General features: G+C 43.7%; 1 long non-coding RNA gene across 1 annotated transcript; it reads left to right on the forward strand.

Moving 5' to 3' along the window:
• Positions 1–21,486: 21,486 nt before the first annotated feature.
• Positions 21,487–25,426, forward strand: LOC147098599 (uncharacterized). Its single transcript, XR_015074166.1, has 4 exons — positions 21,487–22,205; positions 22,326–22,484; positions 24,060–24,117; positions 25,293–25,426. It is a non-coding gene; the product is annotated as an uncharacterized LOC147098599 (long non-coding RNA).
• Positions 25,427–26,033: the final 607 nt, after the last annotated feature.

Genomic DNA, 26,033 nt, shown 5'->3' on the forward strand with positions numbered 1-26,033 from the left:
CGCGTGACGGCATGTAGCGCCAACTCATTGCAGGCCTCCTCCCCTGATTAAAGGGGAGTGGCTGAGCGTTGCGCACGCCGGGGCCCTGCTAAACCACCGGGGAATGGGGTGCCGTGAAAACAGCTCGGCAGCTCGAGGAGTGGCGGGCTGAGCAATCGCGGCTGGCACCCCGCATGCAAAAGCGAAAGGGGGCAGTCAGCCAAAATAAAATGGCCGCCCGACACCTGCCCTTTAACTAGCGCCGCCGCCGCTGCCAAACCCCTGACCCTGTTGCGCATATCGTCTGGTGATAAGTCAGGGGGCGCAGCAGGGCGCTACCGCCGCTGCTAACCTCCCGCTGAATTTTGCGGGAGGCGTTAGTGGCGCCGCGCCCGGGTGCTAGGGGATTTACACCCCATTAGCGCCCCCGGGGGCACTAACGAGAGGCACAAACCAACCCAATTTTTCCCCCTCAATCTCAAGTTAAAAGTCTGGTGCCAATAAAATCAGTACATGGCTACAACTGTGTGGCTGAACATGGATTTACAAAACTGACAGTAATGCCACTTTGAAGTGGCATTTTGAAGAGTTACTGTGGCTGTAATTGGGTCAAAGGTCATTCAGTGAGACTTCCCACCCGCCCCCCCCCACCAGCCAATTTCCTGTGAATTGTGTTTTGACTTGGACTGATTTTGCAGAATTGTTAATTCCTTGACTGCTTGAACCTTAACCATGTACAAACTGTAATTCACTTTTATAGAAATGTGACCTTTGCGATGATCTGCAGCTGTTTAATTATCGGTGTACAACCTCACATAGCAGTAAGCTTTCACCACTTAAGTATTTACTTTATTGATTTAAAATACTTAAACAGGATAGTCCACTGAGAAGAATCATTGTTCGTTCCATGGGATAATTATCCCCAAACTGTTACTTGATCTTGAAATACAAAAATTCAATCCTAAAAGGAATTAAAAAATTACCTCTGATTTAAGAACAAGAAACTAGTCGGTGGGGATAAGAGACAGCTAGCAAAGGCCATAAAGGACCAAAATGTGGCAAGAAAGCACAAAAAGAACCAATGAAGGATTGGGAATGGAGGAGAAATGCACTGATGCCACTTGCAAGGTGGTAAGTGACTCACCCCTAGCTGAGTTGGCAAGTGGCATTTTCCAGACAGGTCCTTAAGATCATTGCTGCTCTTCCATAACAAAATTACGAGGATATGTAATGCTAATTTACCTTTATTTTCTGACTGCGACATGTGTCTGAGCTAATGTGTACTAAGTACATGCTTGAAATGATGATGCCATGTGTTATGACCAGCAAAAGTGACACAACAAGTTAGCATGCAGGTACAGCAAGTAACTAACAAGGCAAATGGAATGTTGGCCTTTATTGCAAAGGGGAATGGAGTATAAAAGAAGGGAAGTCCTGTTACAACTGTACAGGGCGTTGGTGAGACCACACCTGGAGTACTGTGTACAGTTTTGGTCTCCCTATTTAAGGAAGGACATATTTGCATTGGAGGCAGTTCAGAGAAGGTTCACGAGGTTGATTCCGGAGATGAAGGGCTTGTCTTATGAAGAAAGGTTGAGCAGATTGGGTCTATACTCATTGGAGTTTAGAAGAATGAGAGGTGATCTTATTGAAACATATAAGATTCTGAAGGGGCTTGACAGGGTAAATGCTGAGAGGATGTTTCCCCTCATGAGCATAATTTCAGAATAAGGGGGTACCCATTTAAAACGGAAATGAGGAGGAATTTCTGCTCTCTGAGGGTCGTGAATCTTTGCAATTCTCTTCCCCAGAGAGCTGTGGAGGCTGGGTCATTGAATATATTTAAGGTGGAGATAGACAGATTTTTGAAAGGTAAGGGAGTCGAGGGTTATGGGGAGCGGGCAGGGAAGTGGAGTTGAGGCCAAGATCAGATCAGGCTCGAGGGGCCAAATGACCTACTCCTGCTCCTACGTCTTATGTTCTTTTGTATAAATCACGTGCAACTGAATATTCTGATTTTGCAAGCACTTTGTTGTGCATCGGCACCCCAGACCAAATCACATCTATTCAAAAAGAAAAGGTCTATGGGAAGATGGGGAAAATAAAGGCGAATCACTGAGCTAAACATCAGGGCCAAGAGTTTCTGCTTTGGCTGCAATCAGTGATCCGGGCGCAAATAACACTCAAAATTGTGTTGGTTTTGAGAAGTTTTTTTTTCTCAAGTTTCCGCTCCAACACATTTTCATATCGGCAAAAGTAAAATCTGCCATGAACCAGCGCAGTCAGGCAGCGTTTTAGAACGTAGTTTAAAGCAAAAAAAAATCTTTTTTGCAATAAAAAAAGTTCCTTGATATATTTAAGAGTGGTAATCTGGTGCAGTTTGATTAATACGGCTGAAAATGGGATTATCACAAAAAATAAGCATTTTTAATCAGAGTGTCGAGTCCACCTCCTGTGAGTAACCCAAATTTTCAAAAACTGGAAATTACTTTTAAAAGAACTTTACAGAACCATTTACTAGTTACATTGGTGCACAGTCGTCAATTTCTTAGTAAATAAAAAAATATTTAAAAGCTTTTAAAACATGTCTAATAGTGTCCTCGTGCCTCCAAAAAAAAAGGCTTAATTTTAAGAGCCTCCTCGAAGGCCCACAAACGGTGCAATTAGCGGAAACTCGCCATGGTGATTTATTCAATTTGGGTGCGTGGCCAGTTTGGTGGGTGGGGCCAGCTTCTAGTGTGATGTGTTTTTTAAATCGCCGAAACTCACTTTGCGCTGAGCGTAATTTGCGCTTGAAATTCCTCGATCGTTTGCGCTGGTTTGGCCGATTTTGGACGAATTGTGCCGGAAACGACAGCGCAACCTAGCGGAAACTCTACCCCTTGTTGTTTAGCATACGTAAAAAAAACATGTAAAACTGAAATAATAAGTGCTGAATGTTGTGAAGCTGATGGGTACAATTCTAAAAGGGGGTGCAGGAACAGAGAGACCTGGGGGTATATGTGCACAAACCGTTGAAAGTAGCAGGGCAGGTTGAGAAAGCAGTTAAAAAAGCATATAGGATCCTGGGCTTCATAAATAGAGGTATAGAGTACAAAAGCAAGGAAGTTATGATGAACCTTTATAAAACACTGGTTCAATTCTGGGCACCACACTTTAGGAAGGATGTGAAGGCCTTAGAGAGGGTGCAGAAAAGATTTATGAGAATGATTTCAGGGATGAGGGACTTCAGTTACGTGGATAGACTGGAGAAGCTGGGGTTGTTCTCCTTAGAGCAGAGAAGGTTGAGAGGAGGTTTGATAGAGTTGTTCAACATCATGAGGGGTCTGGACAGAGTAGATGGAGAGAAACTGTTCCCATTGGCGGAAGGGTCGAGAGCCAGAGGACGCAGATTTAAGGTGATTGGCAGAAGATCCAAAGGCGACTTGAGGAAGCAGCGAGTGGTTCGGATCTGGAATGCACTGCCTGAAAGGGTGGTGGAGGCAGATTCAATCATGGCTTTCAAAAGGGAATTGGATAAGTACCTGAAGGGAAAAAAATTGCAGGGCTACGGGGAAAGGGCGGGGGAGTGGGACTAGCTGAAGAGCTCTTGCAGAGAGCCGGCACGGGCTCGACGGGCTGAATGGTCTCCTTCCATGCTGTAACCATTCTATGATTCTATGAATCAGGAGTGAACCCAGTCCACTCTTCCTAATGTGAAGTTGTTCAATTCAAATTCAAATTGCGCAAAAACAAAAGTCTTCAGAGCTGTTTCATTAAAATTGCTTAATTTGTTCCACAGGGATAGTTTGAACATTTTGTGAACAAAAAAGTGACTTCAAATTGACTGCAATTATATATTTTTTAAAAACCAAGTGGAAACTAAAATATCTTGGCAAGAGGAAGACGTGACAGGATGCTGTAGGATTTAGTCTCTTGTTTTTTGGATACATTTCCTTCTTTGGTTTGTCTAGTAGATGCTTGTCATCTGGCCTTGGATAAAAGAAATGTCTTTCTGTTCCTTTTTATTCACGGCACTGCAAAGCGCTACTCCTTTTATTCCTTTTTGTGCGTTTGACTCCCACTCAGACATCTGCCTGATCGCAGGTCACCGGACTTTGCCAAACCATACCTGCTTCTGAATCTAAAGCTCGCTGTTACCTAACCATTACTTCTTGATTCATGTTGTCTTCTATTCTTTTCAAGCTAATTAGTGCCCTGCGTTACAGGTCTTGGATTTCACCTAGGTGTCTCAATATAAAAAGCTTCAGGACCTTGCTCACCACCCCAAGTGTTGTCCATAACTCTAAACTTGGTCCTTTTGCATCAACCTTCTTTACGTGGCAGTATTAGTCACGTCAGTATGTGGGATGCATTTACTTTTGCAATCAGCAGACTGGTAAATTTATAAATGCTCCAGTTGATTTCCCAAAGCTGAGTGTAGTCGGCAGATGAAGTGGGGGTTAGAGTGCGGGGATAATTGGACTAGGACGCACGGATGTAATTCAGTCCCCATTTGAAAGTTAGACATTCTGGGGGAAAAATTCAGTTGTTTGCACCTCCCGTTAGCACCTTAAGAGGGCGCTAATGGGTCGCAAAGCAACTAGCGCCCGGGCGCGCCGATGTTTGTGCCGCTAGCAAAATTAACTAGACATTTTGCGGCAGCGCTAAACACTACTGCCACGATCTCCTGTGCCGGCAGATCGTGACGTCAGTCGAGTGCGCAACGCCCCGGTAGCGCCCCGGACCGGGTATTGAGTGGCGCCCCCTGCCTTACCGCCTGCCGCTAGCAACGACAGGTTGTGGGGAGCGTTTTGCAGTCAGGAAGGGACTGGGGGAGCGCTATTTAAAGGCGACCGCTTCCTGCCTTTTTTTGTTGGCGACATTTTTGCACCACGCATTCTGAGAGAGAGAGAGAGAGAGACTTCTGGAGAGATTCAACATTGTGTGAAGGAGTTTTGGGTACTGAGCAGCAATTTGCAGGTTCATTTTGATATGCACTTCCTTGCTTTGCCAGCGCTTTGAGGTAGCGCCTCGCTCCTCGGCCTTTGCACCTTAAGACAGGTGTGAAGTGCCTGATTTAGCGCTCCAATCACCTCCAGGGGCGATAAAAGCCATGTTTGCCGTCAGAGGCGATAATTAGCGCCAGGCGCTAAACTTTGCGCACGGCCGCTAATGGCGCCCCAAACGGGGCGATACTGAATTTTTCCCCCATTGTCCTTATTTTTATATAACACTTGGATTTCACACTGGCCCGAATTTGCGGTTATAATGACGGCGAAGCTGTCAGCGTTCGCCGTCATTACAGCTGTGAAACTGACAACGACTTCTGGCGTCTGCATGTGCGCGGTTAAACGTGGCAATCCAGAAGTGGCTGCCCGTCATTCCTTGCTCCTCCACAGGCTGCGCTGTTGAACTCTCGCAGCCGGCAAGCAATTGAAATCCTTGAACGGACGAGAATTTCCCCCTTTACGCTGTAATATCGCTGTTTAAAAAAAAACCCGAAAAAGTTAAGCCTTGCTCAATGAGGCGCAACTGGGTTTTTAACAGCATACTGAGTCATAACTACTGCTGAACAACCGTTCTGGACCTGAAAAACTAATTTGTGGAATGTAAAATTTTTCCATTGTGATAAAAATTCCATGGTTTTTAATATCATTTTTTTTAAAGTTGGTTTATGATATTTCAGCTTCCACCTTAATCCCAATTGTATGTCCTAACCTTTATTTTGCTCTCTGTAAAATGATTAAAAAGTGAAGGATAATCAGTGCATGTTACTGCCTGGTTTGCTGTCTGCGAGAATTCAGTCAAGTCCAAGTTTATAGTGGAGGTTGGTTTTGAAGTGCCAAATCAGTGTTTCAAGTGCTCTCACCGTTATCTCCATGTTATTCAGCATTGCTCGAACCACTGTTCTCACTGCTTCCGGAGATCCATGTGTCGCCACGTGCATGCTCTCGATCTCAGTCCAGATATCTCCATGATACACAGCGTTTCAAGGTTGAATTTGCACAAGATAACAGAAGGCAATTAGCAGGGACCACGGCTGGACTGCCCACGCCCACTATTATGCCACCAACTGTATCTTCAGGCCAAGGTATACTTACCTTTGCAGTGACCATGAGGAACTGGCTCTGCAGGCTCCAGGCTGACACATGGTTAGCTGCAAATCTGTCCTATCTGCTGCAAGGACTCCCACAGACAACCCACTCGATGGGGAATAGTGACAGCATATAACAGTCAAGGTCACTTCCACCCTCAACTTTTTCGCTGCTGCCTCCAGCTAGGCATGCTGCCCTGCTGTTCACTCGGGAGAGTCCCCTGGAGGGCACCCCTCCTTGGATCCACCTACACTTCACCAGCTGTCACGGTGGCTCTGTGTGCACCGCTGCTTTATCATTTGCCTAAAGTCTCTGTATCCTGCCTTCACATTTCTTGTCCAAGCGATTAAGCTTTTCCAGACACTTTTTTTTCCCCCATTGAAATATTAATTAAGAAATTTTCAGCCATTTTAAAAGTTAAACAAAAATGTTTCTGTCTCCATATGCAGACCCTTCTCTCTTTTAACTGGCTGTATTTATTTAATTTTTCCAGCACCACTTTAAGAGCTGCTGGTGTGCACATTTCTCCCCTCCCCACAAGGCCCAATACCTGCTCAGAACAAACCCGCTTCTGTAATTAAGGTTGACCTTGGGAAATTCCAGCAGACCATCCCAGCCCTGCACAAAAATGCCAATCACAAAGCTCGCTGCTCCATTGCATTGCCAGTTCTTTGTAAGTCGACCCTGAAGGGCAAACGAGCAGTGAAGACTGGGCAATAACGAAAATATAATGAACGACAATCAAACAGGTAATGAATGGCAAGAGCACTGTACAGAGAACATTAGTGCAGGATTCTAACTTCCAACAGGATGCCCACCACCGCCTCCATTTTAAAATTCTCATCTCGTGTTCAAATCCCTCCATGACCTCGCCCCTCCCTATCTCCTCTAGCCCTACAAACCTCCGAGAAGTCTGCGTTCCTCCAGCTCTGCCCTCTGGTGCCTTCTCACAGGTGTGAATTCCCTCCCCAAACCGGTTTGCATCTGCACCAATGCTCCCCCTAATTATTTTTGGGCGCGCGGCCTCTTCACACTTTCGCGCCTGCGTGAAAATTGACATTAGAAAAGCCGGTCCTGGCTGTGCGGGACCGGCAGAGAGCTCGCGGTCACATGGCCACGCAGCGTAGAAGGAATGTTGACCTCGACTTCCCTTTCCTCCTTTTTAAGACGTTGGTTAAAACCAACCTCTTTGACTAGTTCTGACGAAGGGCCATCGACCTGAAACGTTAACTCTGTTTCTCTCTCCACAGATGCTGCCTGACCTGCTGAGTATTTCCAGCATTTTCTGTTTTTATTTCAGATTTCCAGCATCTGCCGGTATTATTCTTTTGTCTCTTTGACCAAGCGTTTGGTCACCTGTCCTAATGTCTCCTTTGGCTCAGTGTAAATTTCTGTCTGATAACACTCATGTTGTTGGTGGTGGTGGTGGTGGTGCATGTTACCAGTAGAGATCAGATAACAGCACAGACCAGAAATCAGAACTAGAGCCTCCCTTATCTGCATGGCTCATCTACCTGCTGGATAAACTTGCTGAGTCATTGTGGTAGACCTGGAGGGTTCTACTGAAAGTAACTAAATGAAAGGATTTGTTACACGGAAAAACATTTAGGGATGCAAGGGAAAGAGGACCTGCAGGGAAAGGGAGCTGCAGCAAATTTTACCTGTTGTATAATACAGGAAACTCTCTTTTAACCAGCAGCTAAATATCCGGAAATCTCTCTTAACCGGCAAAATTCAGGAGTAGGTTCAGGTAAGTTTTACTATATATTAGTGGCCGTGTAACCGGAGTTCCTGGATCTGTGGCCGTGTAACCGGGGTTTCTGCATCTGTGGCCGTGCAACAGGGACTCCTGGATCTGTGGCCGTGTAACCGGGGCTCCTGCACCTGTGGCCGTGTACGGGGCTCTCGTGCCTTGGTAAGTATACCTCTCTGTAATCCGGACTTTTTGATCAACCGGCACCACGCCGGTCCCGTCAGTGCCGGATAAAAAAAGAGTTTCCTGTAGTAGTGTAAGACTGTGTCAGGAGGCCAAGCATGCTGAATACAAAGCATTAATATAAGATTATGATGAGGTCTATTTCCTTAACAGACCTGGTGAGGTCATTAAAATTTTAACGTATCTGCTAAATGGTGCAGGGGCATTGACATTTATTGTCACTTCCTGCCTGGCACCCTGGGATTTTCCTCTTGAGAACTTTAGGTCAGAAAGAGGGCCTCTTATCTCTGGCCCCATCAGAAAATTGGGGCTTCCAGTGACCACAACAACTCGATGAAGATATCCCAGTGACTGCTGTATTTAATGAGCCTTATTTGCTGTCACAAATAGTAATGCCTCCTCAAAATACAGTAGTGTGCTGCTTACTAATGGGTGATCTCCCAATGATAGGCCTGAGCTAGCCCATAGAATTTGAACACCTCTTAATGTCTCTTCACTTCTCTTTTGTTCTTTCATCCCCATTTCCCAGCCCGCAAACTGGCCTTTTAATCTGTTTAATTTCCTGTGTTTTTTCAGTCCTGACGAAGGGTTTCGACCTGAAACATTGACTCTATTTCTCTCTCCACGGATGTTGCTTGGCCTGCTGAGTTTTTCCAGCATTTTCTGTTGTTATTCCATAGAATATAAGTTAGGTTGACACCGAAAATAGAAGCAGGGTGAGCACACTGCCCAAAGTTGTGCTAGAACGAAAGTTCCTGCCAAAAAAATTGGGGTTCTAGTATCTTCATTGTGTTATTAAATTCACAATACAATATAACCAGCCACTAGTGGTTGTACAAAAGTGCCTCGAGCTTTGACTTTACCCATCCCCTATCTTCCACATGAGGTGTGCCTTGGTTTTGCTTAGCACCCGTCCCCATTGATCTGGCTAGAACTTGTCATGTTGAGCATCATGGGCAAAAACCCGCATCCTGTCACCACTGTGTTCTGAAACTCGAAGGTGAAGATTTAAGATTAAATTTAAAATTAAATCAAAAAATGAAAAATGCTGTTGCAGTGTTTTCCAGAGTGCATAGAATACTCGCATAAAGCGAGCAGAACTGTCAATTGTGATTATATCACAGCCATGATTCCTGCAATGTTTACCAGCTCATAAGAAAATATGCTCCAGGGGACATAAACCATGGGTTTGATACCACCTTGATTGACAGGCACCTTTATATTTAATTGGAGTGTCCAGCTTAAGCTGCAAAAACCTCACTGTACTATTTTATCTTCAAACATCTTTAGTTTCAGATTAACTTTTAAAAATGTTTTGGGAGAGCAAGATGTGCCCCCTAAGCGTTTTGGAAAGAATTAAAGGGCTGAATTTAAAAAATGTTGCATGGTTCAAGAATGCATTATGCGGATACTTTTCCCTGCAGAAATTTAACACGGGGATTCTACTATGCCCACATATAGGTTTGTGTTTGAGAGCTGACTGGCACAAGTGGCAAACACGTTGCTATTTTTAAATCTGTCTCCCAGTCATCTGTCTGGCACTATTTTTATTATTAGCAATTTTCGTCAGTTATACAGCTAATGCCAGTCAAATAAAGCATTACTTCTAAAAGAAAATGTTTCACTGTCGTATGCTGTCTTCCCCTTCGGCCCTGTCCTCATCCGTACAGTGTTACGTGAAGGTGGTGGGGGGGGGCGGGAAATCTTTACTGGCCTTATGTGTCATTTATTACGCCCTTGCTGGAGGTGGAAACATTGAAACTACCTTGGTCTTGTGCTATTTGTGTCACGGTGCAATCAGTTCAGTATTAATCGGCTGCATGCTTGTGTACTCTCACAAATCAGTTCAAGGCAGATAATACAAAGTTTAGTTCGGAAGAAAATATTCATGTATCAGGAACATAGCAATGCCGTTTCTGTTTGTTTGCCTTTAGAAATAAGATTGACTTGAGACATTGGTTTCGGACTGTAATTAACAAGTCTCTGCTTGGTGTTTAAAACCAGAGATCTGAAAATTTCATCTGGGTAGACCTTGTTGTGGAATTACAACATGAAGCAGATGCTTACCAATTAAGGGGCCAACAGGTGATGACAAGAGTTGCACCGCTACAATTTACCTGCTGTTCGAAGACTAACTGCTCTGAATGTCACTGGCACGGCTATTTTTCAGTTATGTCAAAAGTTTACAAGGAAGATTGACTGTGGGAAAGGGTTAGGTAACATTTTGCTAAATCTAGCCACTCTCTGACCATTATGACAGGGCTTCATATGATATATAGGGGTCACTGTGACATAAACAGAACAGAGCAAAGAACATCTTGTAAGTCAATGAAATGGAACCTTGAAAAGACCCTGAGTTTGTGACCGAGGAGGGAGAACAGATGGACCAACCTGGTGTCATTCTTGTTGCATTAGTGTTAAATAGTTTAATTAAAAGATGTTATGAAGGGAAAATGGGAAATAGTAAATAGAACGAAATGAAGTTATGTTGCTCATTGAAATATGTAGGCCTTGGACATATTGATAGCGCTAAAAACAGTTACAGTTGCCATGCTGATTACATTTCGGAAAGTATTTCAATCTTTGTTGATTTTCAACATGCTGCCCGGAAATGAAAACCGGGCAAGTTTCTATAACGGGCGGCCAATCCGCAGCACCAGTTTTACCCCTGGGCAGCAAGTTGAAAATCCGTCCTTGTGTGTCCTACAATAAATAGTGTTACCCTGTGCGAGATTCCGTGACCGGTGGGCGCCGCGGGGACTGGAGTGCATCATCAACCCGGAAAACCACATTTTAATTTGATTTGTTAAGTTTTAGTTGAACTTTTGTTAATTTACAGTCCAATTTGTTTTGGGTTTTTTGGGTCCAAACAAAAGAGTACCCTGTGCAGGATTGTTCGCTTCTGCAAAACATCTACTCCAGAAACACACATCTTTATACTTGCTGCTAAGAAAATAATTAGTTTATCTCTGTGAATATTGAATGACGGCCTTAAAACCATTGTTCGTAAAAGTAATAATCAGACGGCCCATCGCTGACTTATGGTAGAATGTGTGGAACTGCAGAGTTTTATCCACAGGGAGCAGGTCAAATAACAGAATCCCATGTAACAACAAAATTTGTCTTTTCAATCACTGTAAATCAGTGGACTTGGCCCTTAAGTTACACATTTGATTTAGAAGCGAATTCAGGCTGGATTTTGCCAATGGGGAGCTTTTGGAGGCGGGACTCCCACTTGTCGGGTTTCAGTCCCGCCTCCATCAACTTCTGGCCAACCCACGCTATTTTCCCTTGATTGACCTTGTTAAGTCCGCCCAGCGGGCTTAGCAGGCCAATTAAGGGAAAGCCGGTTACAGAGAACGTCAGCGTATGATGTTTCATTTTGACAGATGAATTGTCATCGTTTGACAGCTCTGTGAAGCTGTCAAACACTGACATTTTCTGTAGTTTGATGAGTTCTTGAATTCAAGACTTGTCAAACCTCTTTCTTTTGCAGAAATTAGATGGTTGTTGCATTGGAGAATGCAACGGCCATCTGTCATCTCCAACGCGGAGGTGCGAGACTCTCCGCATACACACCGACTGAAGCCTGCAGGAAGAAACAAAGGTAAATAAACTTTTTCTAACACTTTCCACTTACCTCACATACTCACTTCTCCACACTTGCACCCATCACTTACCTTCACAGCGCACTTTTGCACCCCTCCGACCCTTGCAGCCCCACTACTCGCCTCGGTGACCCTGGCAGGGTTCGCAGCCTTCGGGAAGCCCGCACTTTTGTGGGTAACAGGCAGTTAAGTGGCTGTAATCCCCTTCCCGCCTCCAAGGAGACAGGACTCAGCGTGGGTCGGCTACCCGCCTCCTGGGAAGATGACATGGAGGCGGGTTGTGGGCGGGATGGGCACCCGCCCCCAGATTCTGCCATTTTCCCGGCAGTCCCGCCTCTATACCTGCCTCCCCAGGGCTGGCAAGATCGCGCCCATGGTAAAACGTGTGGAACTGCAGAGTTTTATCCACAGGGAGCTGGTCAAATAACAGAATCCCATGCAACAACAAAATTTGTCTTTTTAATCACTGTAAATCAGTGGACTTGGCCCTTAAGTTACACATTTGATTTAGAAGCAAAGTATTTGGACCAGACCCTGTGCTAAGGTGCAGCGTGATGGTGCACAGCTCACACTTTGGCCAGGCCTTTAAGAGGAACAGAAAGGAGGCCAGGCTCTTCTTCACAAGAAGGGAGGGACATTAGAAAGCAAATAAACTCATGATGGGCTTTCTTACACAGCTTGGAAACAGGCTGCCTGCCCACTTCATTGTTGGCAGATACTCAGTACTGGAACAGAGGTCTGCAGGGCATTGTATAATGGGGAGGTTGAAAGAGGGGGAACAAAACCACTTAGAAAATGGCAGAGAGTGGTAGGAAAAGCAAAGCACTAAATCCAACAAAAATCTTAATTGGTTCTTAGGGACAGGAAACTGCAATTTTGTTTATCCTGTCTTACCCTTTGATTTTCTCTCTCATTTTTCTCTCTGTTTCCCTTAGCTTTTTAAAAATATTTTTTGTCATTTTTTTTCCATGACTGTGTATTCTTTTCTTTCTTTCCTTGGCAATGACCTCCACATTGACCTAATAGAAACAACATCCACCGTGTACCTGGCACCATGAAAGGAAATGCTGTCTCCCAGGCTGGTAAAAGTACAGCAGTATGATTTTTATAACTCTGAGGAACGTATGGGAACTGCAAAATTTGCTGTTCAAAATTGATCAAAATTTTGTAATTTCGGCGTTCTCCTCGCCGAATCCCCCACCATCAACATCCTGGGGGGTCACCATTGACCAGAAACTTAACTGGGCCAGCCACTGTGGCAACAAGAGCAGGTCAGAGGCTAGGTATTCTGCAGCGAGTGCCTCAGCTCCTGACTCCCCAAAGCCTTTCCACCATCTACAAGGCACAAGTAAGGAGTGTGATGGAATACTCTCTGATGTAATAAAACTCACTACGCACTTGGTTTGAGTATAAAGCAAGGCTTTAATCAACTTGTTTCAGAACATGGAGGTCTAGTTGTACTTCACTAGTTCCTGTCTTATAAAATGTCCCTGAAAGCTGGGCCCACGCCCGAGTATTTATACTCCTTGGACGGCGCCACCAGCTGGCCGTCCAGCATTATTTCATGAGTAGTTTCCTTATGAGGATGAGATTTATGACACTCTCCACTTGCCTGGATGAGTGCAGCTCCAACAACACTCAAGAAGCTTGACACCATTCAGGACAAAGCAGCCCACTTGATTGGCACCCCATCCACCACCTTAAACATTCACTCCCTCCACCACCGGCGCACCGTGGCTGCAGTGTGTACCATCTACAAGATGCACTGCAGCAACTCGCCAAGGCTTCTTCGGCAGCACCTCCCAAACCCACGACCTCTTCCACCTAGAAGGACAAGGGCAGCAGGCGCATGGGAACACCACCACCTCCAAGTTCCCCTCCAAGTCACGCACCATCCTGAGTTGGAAATATATCGCCGATCCTTCATCGTCGCTGGGTCAAAATCCTGGAACTCCCTCCCTAACAGCACTGTGGGAGTACCTTCACCACACGGACTGCAGCGGTTCAAGAAGGCGGCTCACCACCACCTTCTCAAGGGCAATTAGGGATGGGCAATAAATGTTGGCCTTGCCAGCGACGCCCACATCCCATAAACAATTTTTTTTTAAATTTCAGTAATTATGTAGCTAAATGTAAACCAAATGTTTCCTCTGCACTGCAGTAAATTGAGCAAAGTGAGTGTGGAGGGATTCGCCTCTCTTCCTTCCACCCCCTCGCCCCCCCCCCACACCATCTCCATCTCTTTCTTAAAAGCAAAGTAGACCTAAGGGAACGCATATCAAGGCAACAAGTTCTGTAAAATATCTTCTACAGCTGGAGACCAGGAGGTGTGAACTCATGCATACTATAAGATAGATGATGCTGCAAAGGAGAGAATTCCACTTTGAAAGTTCACACTAATACTTTGTAAAATTGCTTATAAGTTACATATTCTCCTCTGAGAGACATCTCAACCAAGTGCTTTTTGCATAATTACATTGTTTAATTTTAGAACGGAATTCCATACAGAAGGGAACACCCGCAGTGAAAGTATGAACTCAAAGTAGAAAGTTATTTCCATGCGTAAATTTGTAAACTGCAAATCACACGGAGTGCAGCAATAAACCACTGAAGCTTTATTCGCGCACAGTGCTGAAAATATGGTCATTTTCCGCAGTAACTTGTGAGAAAATTATTCCCAGAGTGCTAATTCAGACAGCATTTAAAGTCATATTCTGCATTCGAATTGGGTTCCAGTTGGTTCACTTGCACTAACTCTTTCCCTCTTCTCCCTGCCTCTGTTAGTTTCAACCTGTTACAGTTTGGCGTACTGAGTAATTCTCCTGGGAGGGGAGGGGGGGAGAACAGTTTGAGAGAATGTTGGGTTCAGACTGGACCCAGTCTCCTTGTGGTCTGGAGCCATTTAAGGCACCAGTATGGGGCAGTAGTTCGACTGACATTGAATGAGGCTGAAGAACACTGATCTGGGTTCACTTGAGCACCTAACAGTGCCTTACCAACAGCAGTCCAATAGCATTGAGTCCGGAGTTGCAGTTACACTGCTTGTTTGCATCACTGGGGAAAGGATGAAAGCTGAGTTTCCATGCCTGTCTGTTGTGCTCAAACACATGTACAGAATGTCACTTACCAGTCTCTGACTCTGGACAGTTTTGATTTATTGAAAAGGACTTTCACATGAGCTCTTTTCACAAGATCACAAGAGAAATTTGGATAAGAAATTTTAGCGCATCCATCTAGAAGAACCTACAGTTCCTCGCTATCATTGTCTCCTAAATAACTCCAAGGCTTTTGACAGCCTTCTCCTAGCCACAAGATCAGTGCAAGTGTCTGTGTAAAGAGGAACTTCCTGACATCAGGTATAAATTGGTTTGTACCTATTTCCTCTTGTCCTACTGTTTCATTTGAAATAGTGTTCTGAATTCATCTTTTCTTTATTATTTTACATAGCTTCATAAGGTCCCCTTTTAGTACCCTCCTTTGAGAGGCTGAGAAGCCCAAGTTTCTCCTTTTCAGTCAGTAGAACAAGAATCCGTGGACCTATGCCATACCTTAGCAATTGCTGTAGCAATTCTTGTGAGACAGGGAACGAGTTCATATTAATGCAACAAATATGGCCCAACAGTTGTGTTTTTCTTGCTAATTACAGTGTTCAAATAATACTCCATGGAAAAAATGGAGTATCAGGATCATTATCCTTGTTTATTAAATGAAAATAATTTTTAACAGCATCCAATCCATTAGGTACCCACATAAAACAAACTCTCCCTTTTGTTTTGATCCCAGGAAAGGAATGGCCTTAGAATTTGTATTGCACTGTGTGAGGACATTGGAGATGCCGTCTTTTGGATGAGAAGTTAAACCGAGGCCCCGTCTGCTCTCTCAGGTGGACGTAAAAAATCCCAATGCACTATTTCGAAGAAGAGAAGGGGAGTTATCCCTGGTGCCCTGGCCAATATTTATCCCTCAATCAACATCACTAAAATAGATTATCTGGTCATTATCACATTGCTGTTTGGGGGAGCTTGCTGTGCGCAAATTGGCTGCTGCATTTCCTACATTACAACAGTGACTACACTTCAAAAATACTTCATTAGCTGCAAGGTGCTTTGGGGCATCCTGAGATTCTGAAAGGCGCTATATAAATGCAGGTCTTTCTTTTGTTATTTCCTACCCAATGCTCTTATATAATTCTGCCAATTTGACATGAAACTGGGCCGGGACTAGATATAATGGCATGTTTAACTTGGGGCTATGAAATGCTGCTGAACAGAACAGGACAAAACTGTGCCTTGAAGCCTGACTTATTGGTCTAAAATAAAATTTGCCGTAGAGCACGGACAGCTCCAATATGACTTCACAATAGCACCCAGACCCAACTCACTTTTAAAACTTAGTGTGAATACAGCACATCGAATAGCTGAATAGCAATTGGATATTTCCATTTACAGTATCTCTAAATATTGTTTATGTTTTGGTAACGATTCCCCTCTGCCATCGCCACCCAAACCCCACTATCCATTTCTCCGAGGAAGTGAAGGGCACCGAAGACTTCGGTTAATGCCACTGATTTCTGAGAAGCAAATGAGAGCTTGGAAGGATGATTGATCCTCTGATTGGCCAGAAATTTCCTTACCTGGGCGGATCCGGTGCGGGCAGTGGCCATGTCGGGTCCTGACCCCGCTGCTGGCTCTGCCCCTGAAAATGAACTTGCCTTAATGGGGCCTATTAAGCCCGCCCAGCGTGTTACCCAGCTCAATGAGATGGAGCAGGTCTGGTGGTGTCATTCATGACGCGTTTTCAGCCGGGGTCTTTAAAGGGACCATGGCCACATTACATTTAAAGTTTCATCTAACATAGTGCTGTCAGTACATTACAGCATTGAGGTGCTGCAAACACTGACGAGCACTGCACAGAGGCAGTGGGCTGCACCCAGGTTCTCCCATGACTCCCTTCATATGCTTATGGATGGAGTCACAGCACACAGGGAGGTCCTCTTCCCTTCCGGTGGGCAGAAGACACCTCCCCAGGAGACCAAGACAGCCTGGTTGCACATTGCACAGGCAGGGATGTGGTCAGGAAGACCTGGGTGCAGTGCCGCAAACCTTTCAATGATCTCAGTAGATCACGAAACGTTAGTACAAAGCCACACTCAACCTCATCCTGCTGTGCCTCTCATCATATCCCCATCACTCTGTCTTCCCAACCCTACTCCTGCACATCCTTACTCACACCAACTTACCATGACCTCCACCCATCCCTCTCTATCTACATTATCACACCCCCATCTCACTAGTCACCCCTCACACTCACCCTCATCCTAGTGCAATCATACCAACTAACAACACACAAGGGTAGCCACTTGGGTGTTTTATCCAAAGTTTATGTAAAGTTTCTGTTAATGTGGTGTTAAACATAAAAATCTTTATTTTCAACACTTTCTGGTCATGGACAGATCTGTGTGCACCTTTGGAAGTGGCTTAGTGAGTTGCAGTGAATGGTGAGACATAACGGTACCCCCACAATGGTGATGAGCGTGAAAGAAATGGCTTGGGCATTGTCGGGATGCTTTATTGTGTTGGTGTAGGGTAGTGTCAACCTGGCGCAGGTGGCAGCCAGGGTGTTCAGCGTCAAGTGAAGTAAATCTGGCCATGATGAGGCCATCCCTGGCCTCCTGGGCAGCAATGGGCTCGAGTGTTGATGCCCTCTTTCCTGTGATTGCAGAGAAAGTTGGTGTTGCTGTTGGCGCTGCTGGTGTGCTTGGTGCTGCTGGTATTGGGGGTGATTGTGGTCCGAGTCATAGGACCAAGGTGAGACAGTATAAACGGCACCCATGTTGATGGAATAGAGGGCAGGTGAAGTACAGATGACAGAAGCATTCTGTCAATGGTGAGACACTGAATGAAGACTTTGCTGGAAGCACTTGCAGCCTATAGAATCTGCGCTGGAAATGGTCTGAGCAACAGCTCAGTGATTATCTGTCAGGTGGGAGCTCTTACTGTACATTTGAAGCTGTCAAGTAATCAGCTGGAGCAATGGCCACTGAACTCCCGCCTCAGGTTGACAGACGTAGTTCCCAAGCTGCATGAATCCCGTGGCCATGCAGGGAAATTTAAAACGTAAGTGAAAAAAGGCTCTTAAGTGCCTGTAAACTACCTGATAATCATCTCAATTGGTTCCCCCGCCACTGCCGGTTGGTTTGGGTCGGCTCCGCGATGACAGACTTGCCTAGGGGAAAGGGAGCGAGATAACAGCGGGTTCCCGACCCGCTGTCAAAAATAACAACTTTCCGACCTGACCCGCCATCGATCGCGCCCACTACCACCCCGGAAAATTCCGCCCATTGTATTTTTCTCCACAGTGAAATTCAGCCCTTTGCTCCCCGCACCCTCTTGACAACATGTTTGAGATTGGGAACTCACTTCATGGGAAATAGCAGTACAAACCCATGTCTACCACTCCCATGCACTGCAGTACTGCTTGCACAGTGGATTGTTCTTTTTTAAAATTTACTTTGTTCATTTTAACGTAAGATAAAATGAAAATATAAGAGGATAAAAAGAAAATTAAAATAAAAGGCTAATGGTGAAACTATCAGCGTTCACCGTTATTATGGAGTAAATTGGACAGCAACCTCTGGTGTCCACAGTGAAACTTGGAAACCCGGAAGTTGCTGTCTGATTTACCCTGCTCCTCCGGTATCTCGCCGAGAGACTCGGCATTGAAACACATGTAAGGGCGTGAAGTTGCGGTACTTATCCGCTAGATACACACTAAACACGCCAGAAAAAGTTAGGGCTTGTCCATTCAAGTGTAAATGAATTTTTAACAGCGTGATAAGGCTTAATTACTACCAAACGACCTCTCTGGCACTGAGAATTTACTTTTACATGTGTGGAGTCTCATTCCTTCAGATTCTAATTAATGTTGGAGTGTTTAAAAAAGGTAAAAATAATTTGAGCTTTTTTTTCTGCCTCTTTAATCTCTCCCTTAATCCCATCTTTCTTTCTCTCTCATTATTGCTTTCTGTACATGATTTTCAATTGAATTCAATATTCTAACTGACAGTTCCTGGTTTAGACTCTGCGTGTCTCAGTAAGAATTCGTCAGCCTGATTGGTTAAGGAGACACTCCCACACAGGTCCCAGATCCCTTGCACGCTGTATTGGCTCTTTAATTACTGTAAATTGCCGCTCAAAAGCCCACGCAAATTCCGTGGGCAGCTGTAAGCGCCTTGGGATGCTTTACTATGTTAGAGGCGCTATATAAATGTAGGTGGTTGTTGTTATTGAACGGCGCGCGCTGTTCATTCGCCACTGACCGCAAAATCCGGGCCAATGTTATTTTCAACCTTTTTTTATGTTTGTAAGTTATCCACAGTCTTAAAGTCTATCTGGCCTTCACACCACTATTGCAAAGCAAGTTGCACAGTCTGATCCAAATGGCTGCCAATGCTTCTGTATTCATCTGCTGCAGGGTGCTATCTACCGCCCAAGCTTGACTCTCCTTTCTGACTCGCTAAAGTCGTCACGTGGCACCTTCCAGCTCACCACTGCTCAGATCGGCAATTGAACGGAGCAGGAATCAAACCTTCATTTGTTCCCGCTCTAACAGTCAGTGCCATCGGGCCAATGTTAATGCCATTCTGAATTGCATGATTTATGAGCAGTTTTTCTAGTTAATCAAGTAGGTGTGCATTAAGAAACTGAACATGTATTAACCTTGCAGTATCCTTCATTACAGATGTCACAGATACTGTGGTAGTGTTCCATGTGGGCTCCACGGGGAAACTACAGCAGTCATGGTGAGGTAATACAAAGAAAAACTCACTTCCCTTCAGGAAAAGAATGGAATCCTGATTTCTGTTATCTAAAAATCAATGAAGTCCCAGGTTTTGTGGAAGTTCTTGTTTATTTAACAGGGTGGGTTGCAGAGATAGTGTACCTAATGGCAATTATCACTCTGTCCTAAGTACACTTTAGCACACTGTTAAATAAGTCGTCAGCGGCTTTTTTAAAGACTTTTCAAATTAATATCGAAAGGGCACTTTTTTTTAACAAAAGCGTGCTTGGCAAACCTTTGAGAAGAAGAGCAGCCATCTGTAAGCTTCATTGCGATGATATCATTTCCAACTGACACGATAATGATGTATTTTGAATCAATTTATGTCAGCAGGCTTTGTTTGATTCAGTGTGCTGAACACTTTATCACAAAAACAACGCCCCTTTTAAAAAAAAAAAAGTACATCAGCGTTCACAGTTTTTTTTTAAAGCAACCAACGTGAATTTCTGTAAATGGAAGCTTTTCAGTCCAGAGATGCGATGGAGGCAGAAGGTCACTCCCTCCCTGTCGGAATGCCACTGGCCACAGGCCTTGGGAAATGGCAGCTTCTTTGTTTCTGCTTGTAAATCTCTCTCTTTTGTAGAATTTATGTTTTACAGTTGGATGACTACGGTGCTTTTATAATTAAATTCCATTGTACCTACTTCTTGGTCTTCCAGCCTCACATGTGCATTATGTCCATTACATGGCGGTGTATTTGATTTTGTGCTTTTTTTTTAAAATCAGCGCTGTTCTCCTCTTTGTCAAGGCATTGTAATAGTGCCTAACTGTGAAATGCTGGGAAACCTTGAATAGGTGGCTGTGACTGGGTTATATGTCCTTTGATGCAGGTGGGAATGGCCATTAAGTACAACAGACTACGGAAATAAAAATCATGTATTTTGAAACCGCTTGCAATACGATTAAAAAACAATTTCTTTGTTAACATGCACAGGAAATTTGCCTGGGATGCATTCCTGAAAAACCTAATCTGAGTTTTATTGCCCCTGAATGAAATGGAAATGAGAAAATTCCACTAACCATGTGAACAAGCAAACTGATTTTGAACCAATTTCAAACGGTTGTAGGCTGAAGATATTACCCATAAGTATTGGTAAATGGAAAGCTCAGATGTGACTGAATGTGAAAGCCAAAACCAATTTGATTTTAAATGATTTCCAACTGATTTTTGTTAAGCAATGTTGTGTGGAGGTTAACAGGCCTCAAATCAATCCTTGTGGGAGCTATCCACTAAGTTAATCTCAGAACCGATTGTCGTGTGAACAAGACTTGTGTTTCGTCGCACTGAATTCTGGATCGTCTGTGTTTAATTTTCTGTTAAATACATGCTGTGTTTAAAAAAAACCTAAGCTTGAAGTTCTAACGCAGACAGGATGGGTTCTGTCACTCAGCTTATTGCATGTTGATGACTCAGTGCAGTTTCAGCTGTAAGCAGTCTGTGATTTATGGACACCAAGTGAACTCCTGCGGCAAACCAGCAATGAGATCACAGCGGCAACAGGGCCTTTTTTGGCTGGAGACAGTGCCTGCATTTTTCTCATTCATGCCAAACTGCTTTGCACGGCAATTAGCTCTGTCCTCATTTAGTCTCCAGTCCCAAAGGGTAATGAAAGTCATATATCATCTTCAAGGCTGCTAATTATCCAGCTCAGTTACAGGTAGGCTTTGTAACTGTGAGAAGGCCTGTCTGCACGATATTTATTGCTCTTCCAATAAGCAAGCAAAAATACTTTCTTGAAAGGTTGCCCATACCCCTGCAATACATCCTTGACATACCTTCTGCAAATGCGCTAGTCAAAGGGGAAATGTCTTCACTCCATAGAACTCATTTTTCATCCTATAACTAAACATCCAGCAAGAGAGCAAATGCTTGAAACCTGAGAGCACATACATTTTGGGGGTCATTGTGTCTCTGCTGATTAACTTTAGCAATTTTAAGGCCTCATCCACAAGGGGAAAAGGCTGTGTTAGCAATTCACAGTCAAGGGACTAACCCTAAAATGTTCCACCTGTTGTTTTTCAGGTTTAAAGCGAGGCTAAGGAGCGAAAAAAAAAATAACTTGAAATAATTTGTTGGTGTTCACTTCAGTGCGTTTCTGTAGAACACACTAAAAACACGATCATGCTGGATAAAAACGGAAAGAGGCTACTTTAAGTATCCGAACGGGGCTAATTGTCAAGGTTACATCTCAGAAAATGATTGATGTCCGACTGGTTTTTCTGTCAGCCTGTCACAAGGCAGGAATGTTTAATGTTCTCATTATTGGTTACGCTGTTGTGTATATTTCTCTGTCAGCACGGCAGACCCATCTGAACTGGAAAGGCACTTCAAAGCCCTGCAGGTCATTTATCATCCTCCTGACGCTCTGAATGTTCAACCTCAGCTGAGTGCTAGTGATTTGTTATGACTTGAGACCCATCTGACAGACAGGCCCGCTGCAAAAAGAATTCCTTTTTGTCACACTATGAAAACATCAATGTTCCCATAATGGCCTACAACTGTCAAAGGAGACCGCCACCTGACAGTTGTGTGGTCTCACTAATTTGCAGCCCAGTGACTGTTTCCTTGAGTTTAGTTTCAGTTACAGTGTCACATCCAAACAGGTCACCATCTGTTATTTGCTGCTCTGGGCACGGTGTGGAAGAAAAATGGATATGCTAATTGGAGTCACATATTCGTTTCATATTTAACACCGCTGGTTAAATCTCATTTTTTTTTTTGTTTGAAGTAATGTTTAAAAAGAGACCGAGAAAAAATAGAAAGAGGTGAGTGTGTATGTGAGAGAGAGAGAGCAAGGAGAAGCGAGACTGAGTGAGCAGTTGTGACAAAATATAAGGGCTTTGTTTCCTTTCCCAACCACTGACATGATTAATCGTTTTCCTCAGATCTAATTTTGGAACATAAAAAACACCACATTTATCTTGAAGAGGAATGATGTGTTGTACGCGCAGATGGAAATTTCGAGCACTGAAAAGATTAAAGTGAAATTCCACTCCTCAGACCTAATCATGGGTTGTAGATTATAATGTCGCTGTTACCAGATGGTAAGCTTGATTCCACAGCCCCTTCTTATATTAATGAATATTATACTGTTACATTTGACTTAGGTAAGTGAAATGTCCATCAAGCCTAATAGACTGCCAGCTAGCATAACACATGTTGTACCACTCACATCTCTGATGCATTTTTCATGTATTATACTAATGTAGAGCATTTTATTTCCCACTGTTTTCCATCATTGTCACTGTTTCCTAAATCTTTTCTTCACACAGAGGAAAAGTAAAACTTGCACACAGCTCCAATTTTCCCACGTAGGTCACAGCTATAACTCTGCAACTAAAACAGTCACCTCAGGCCATCTGTACAAGAACACAGTAGTGACTTGATTAACTTCCCAGTCAACATGACTGGGTACAAGCCAGCACTGTAACAAATGTTAATTCAATTGATTTTCGTGCAACCTGAAGTTTCTGTACAAACTGCACCCCGCCCCCCCCCGTTTCAATGGATGCTTTGAAAGCTGCCTGTCTTAGGAGTGTCCCACCCTTGTTAAAAGTGTTGTAAAACTGGCAGATCCTTTACTAATGTCATTCCCCTAGGTACTCTCATTGATGCAGCTGTAGCCACTTATGGCTCAGTCATAAACATGCAGACTACAGCTTCCCTTTGAGGCATTGTGGGAACTCAACACGATTTAAGACACTTTATTAGACTCCCAGTATTTTTACCAGTGCTGTTGGCACTGTATAGGGAACAACTTCCATGCTAATGGTAATGTGGACAGCAATAAATTTTGATTGCTTGTAGTTTTAGTGAACAAGTTTACAGCATTGTGGGGATGCGCTGCTTTCTTATTGAGGTACTCCAAAACATAGACGTAGATAAACAGAGTTCAGTGGAAGCCAGCGAGATAAACTGATAAAATCACATCCTCCTTACAGTTTCTTTTAATAAATGTGAAATGCTGTGGTTAAGATTGATTATAATAGATTTGATTCTGCTAAAGATAAAAGAAAGACCACTATTTTAGTTTATTGTCATTTAAGAAAAAATGCCCCAGGAGGACTGAGCAGTACAATTTGTTTCATAACAGTGTCCTTTCACCTATTGGACTTGGGTTCAAATGCAGCCTATAGTACAGGGATTACATTTTCCTCTCCTGCTAGCTGTAAGGATTTTGCATTTAGTGAATCAGGGTAACACAGACCCGATACCTAGTGGCTATTGGGCCCCCAGCAAAAAAATGCCCACAACTTATTGGCACTAAAAGGATTGTTCCACTCAACAAAGGCTGCACGGATGGCTCGTGTGAGAAATAGAAACATATCAAAATGGCACAGTAGCAGAGTCTTTTTGAAGGTTAGGTGTACATTGTTGGAGTGGAGAAGGGGGAGCTTTGCTCTGCATCTTGCCTGTGCTATATCTAATCTGGGAGTGCTTGAAGCTAACATTAAGGTACCAAAAACAGAAAATAATTCAATTCACAGGCTTGTCATCTCTCACCATGAAGGGCACAAAATACAAATTAATTTTTTCATAACACTCTTTCTGTTATAATACCTGCGCTTTAAACTGTTTGTGGCTAACTTCTGTTTCACATTTTTGTTTTGATTATCAAGCTGAGGGAAGGTTGTCCGGGCCAGGAACAGATCTGTTTACTGCTTAGAATCCTATCAGGTGAGATATAGCACAACCAAATGCAGAGTATGCATATCTCCCTTCTGATCCAACAAAATGGGGTATATTTTCCTCTGTTTGCTACTGCAAGTGAAACAGCTTGGAAATCGTGCTGTATACCCATTTTGACTTCTTTGCTAATGGAGCATAATATACCTAAATTTGACTAAACCACGCTGTCTGATGTGTACCCTCTATTGCATCAGCATGAATCTTTACATTTCTTTGTTGACCTGTTTTGATATCTTATCAGATGAATGGGAGCCAGATGAACCCCTGGCTTTGAAAATAGGATGTTACTCCAGGCTTACTGTGACTAATGATGTTCTGCTGAAGAAAGCAGGACGCTTTTGAGTGCTCTGAACATCTAGTCTCCTACAGGAAATGCAGTTTTGTGGATTGTAAAATATACCAAACCCTGTCCACAAATTATTTGGAATTCATGACGCCAAATGTCATGCCAAATTTTTACATTAAGATATTTTTACCCTCAACTTTCTCTCCTTTCCTGAAGATGCTGACTCTGTTGCCAATGGATGGTTCCACAGAGGTAACGTGCCTCATCCAAGTGGCTATTCTTTAATTGTGAACCTAAAGGTTTAGTGTCAGCAGGCCAAGCTCAATCCTGTTCTTGTCCAACGTCCACATACAGCACTTTCCAGCAGCAGTCACTGGATCGCAATTAGGAGTGGGAATCCCAGCTGATTTCCTAGCCCAGTGTCACAGAGCCAATCATAGCACCCCAATTGCTGACAGGATTAAGATTAGTTAATAACACTGACTGGGGCCGCCTTGTCCATATGGTACTATACTCAGCACTGTCTTTATCCACTGGGCTATTTCTTTAAGAAATTTTGAGCTGCACAACCCAAAACACTTGATCTCGCCTCAGATATTTAAATCCAATTATTATAAGGCATCACAATGGCATAATGTATTGGCGGTCCAATGTTCGGTCCCATGGATTGGCATGGCGTGGGTTCCTGTCCATGTCCTTCCTTTTCAAAGAGTTCTTTACGTTGTAATTACTGATCTTTGCTGCTCCTTTGGAGCGAGTGGAGGCTTGGCTTCTCCGCATAACTGAAAGAATACTAATCCTGTTGATCTAACTCCTGCAGGGCACATAAGAGCAACCTGGGCTGACTCACCAGCTGATTTTTTTTTTCCTTTCACAGAAAGTAACAACTAGCCTCTGTTCTGCACCTCTCCCTGAAGGTACAGTTGTGATGGGAACTCTATGTCTGAAACCCGTTCCATAATGCAGTGTACTGAAGCACCAAAAGTGCTCAATAAATGGTTACAGAATGTACCTTTGAGCAGCCACTCAATTATTTAATTTTATAATCAGATGTAATAGCCATTTACTGAGACAAGATCTCTTTAAAACTCTTTGAAAATGCTTGATAGAATTATATGCACGAACAGCATTAAATGGTATTAAATAGTTCCTTTGCATTTTTTACATTAATTAAAAATATTAACCACACTTTCAACTTAATTTTAAAAGGGCTCCAGTACCCAAGAACAATTGCAAACACACATTGCTCAGAACAAAGTGTAAATATTTGGTAACACCAATGTTCTTCATTGTTCCAGGCCATAATGCTTGGAATTTTTAAATCATGTTTTTCCTTCCAAGTGCCATACACTCTTCTCTTTTTGGGAATCAGGTAATTGCTCACAGGTCCTTTATCCGTGTCTAATTTGATCCAAAATCCAGAAATATGCACGTCATGCAACATGGATTGACTTGCCCTCCACTTTTTCTCCTCCTTTTGTGAGGTGGTGTCTCCACTTCTGGTCATCGTCAGCCTCTGTTGGCTCCGATGCGGATGGGAACGGAACAACTGAACAAAAAAGCGTGCATAAACCTGCATCCTATTCGTCCTGACACTTACGCTTTCCTCTTGGAAGGA

The sequence above is a fragment of the Somniosus microcephalus genome, chromosome 29 (genome assembly GCF_052327205.1).
Source record: "Somniosus microcephalus isolate GS21.2 chromosome 29, FLI_Smic_1.0, whole genome shotgun sequence".
Taxonomy (NCBI): Eukaryota; Metazoa; Chordata; class Chondrichthyes; order Squaliformes; family Somniosidae; genus Somniosus; species Somniosus microcephalus.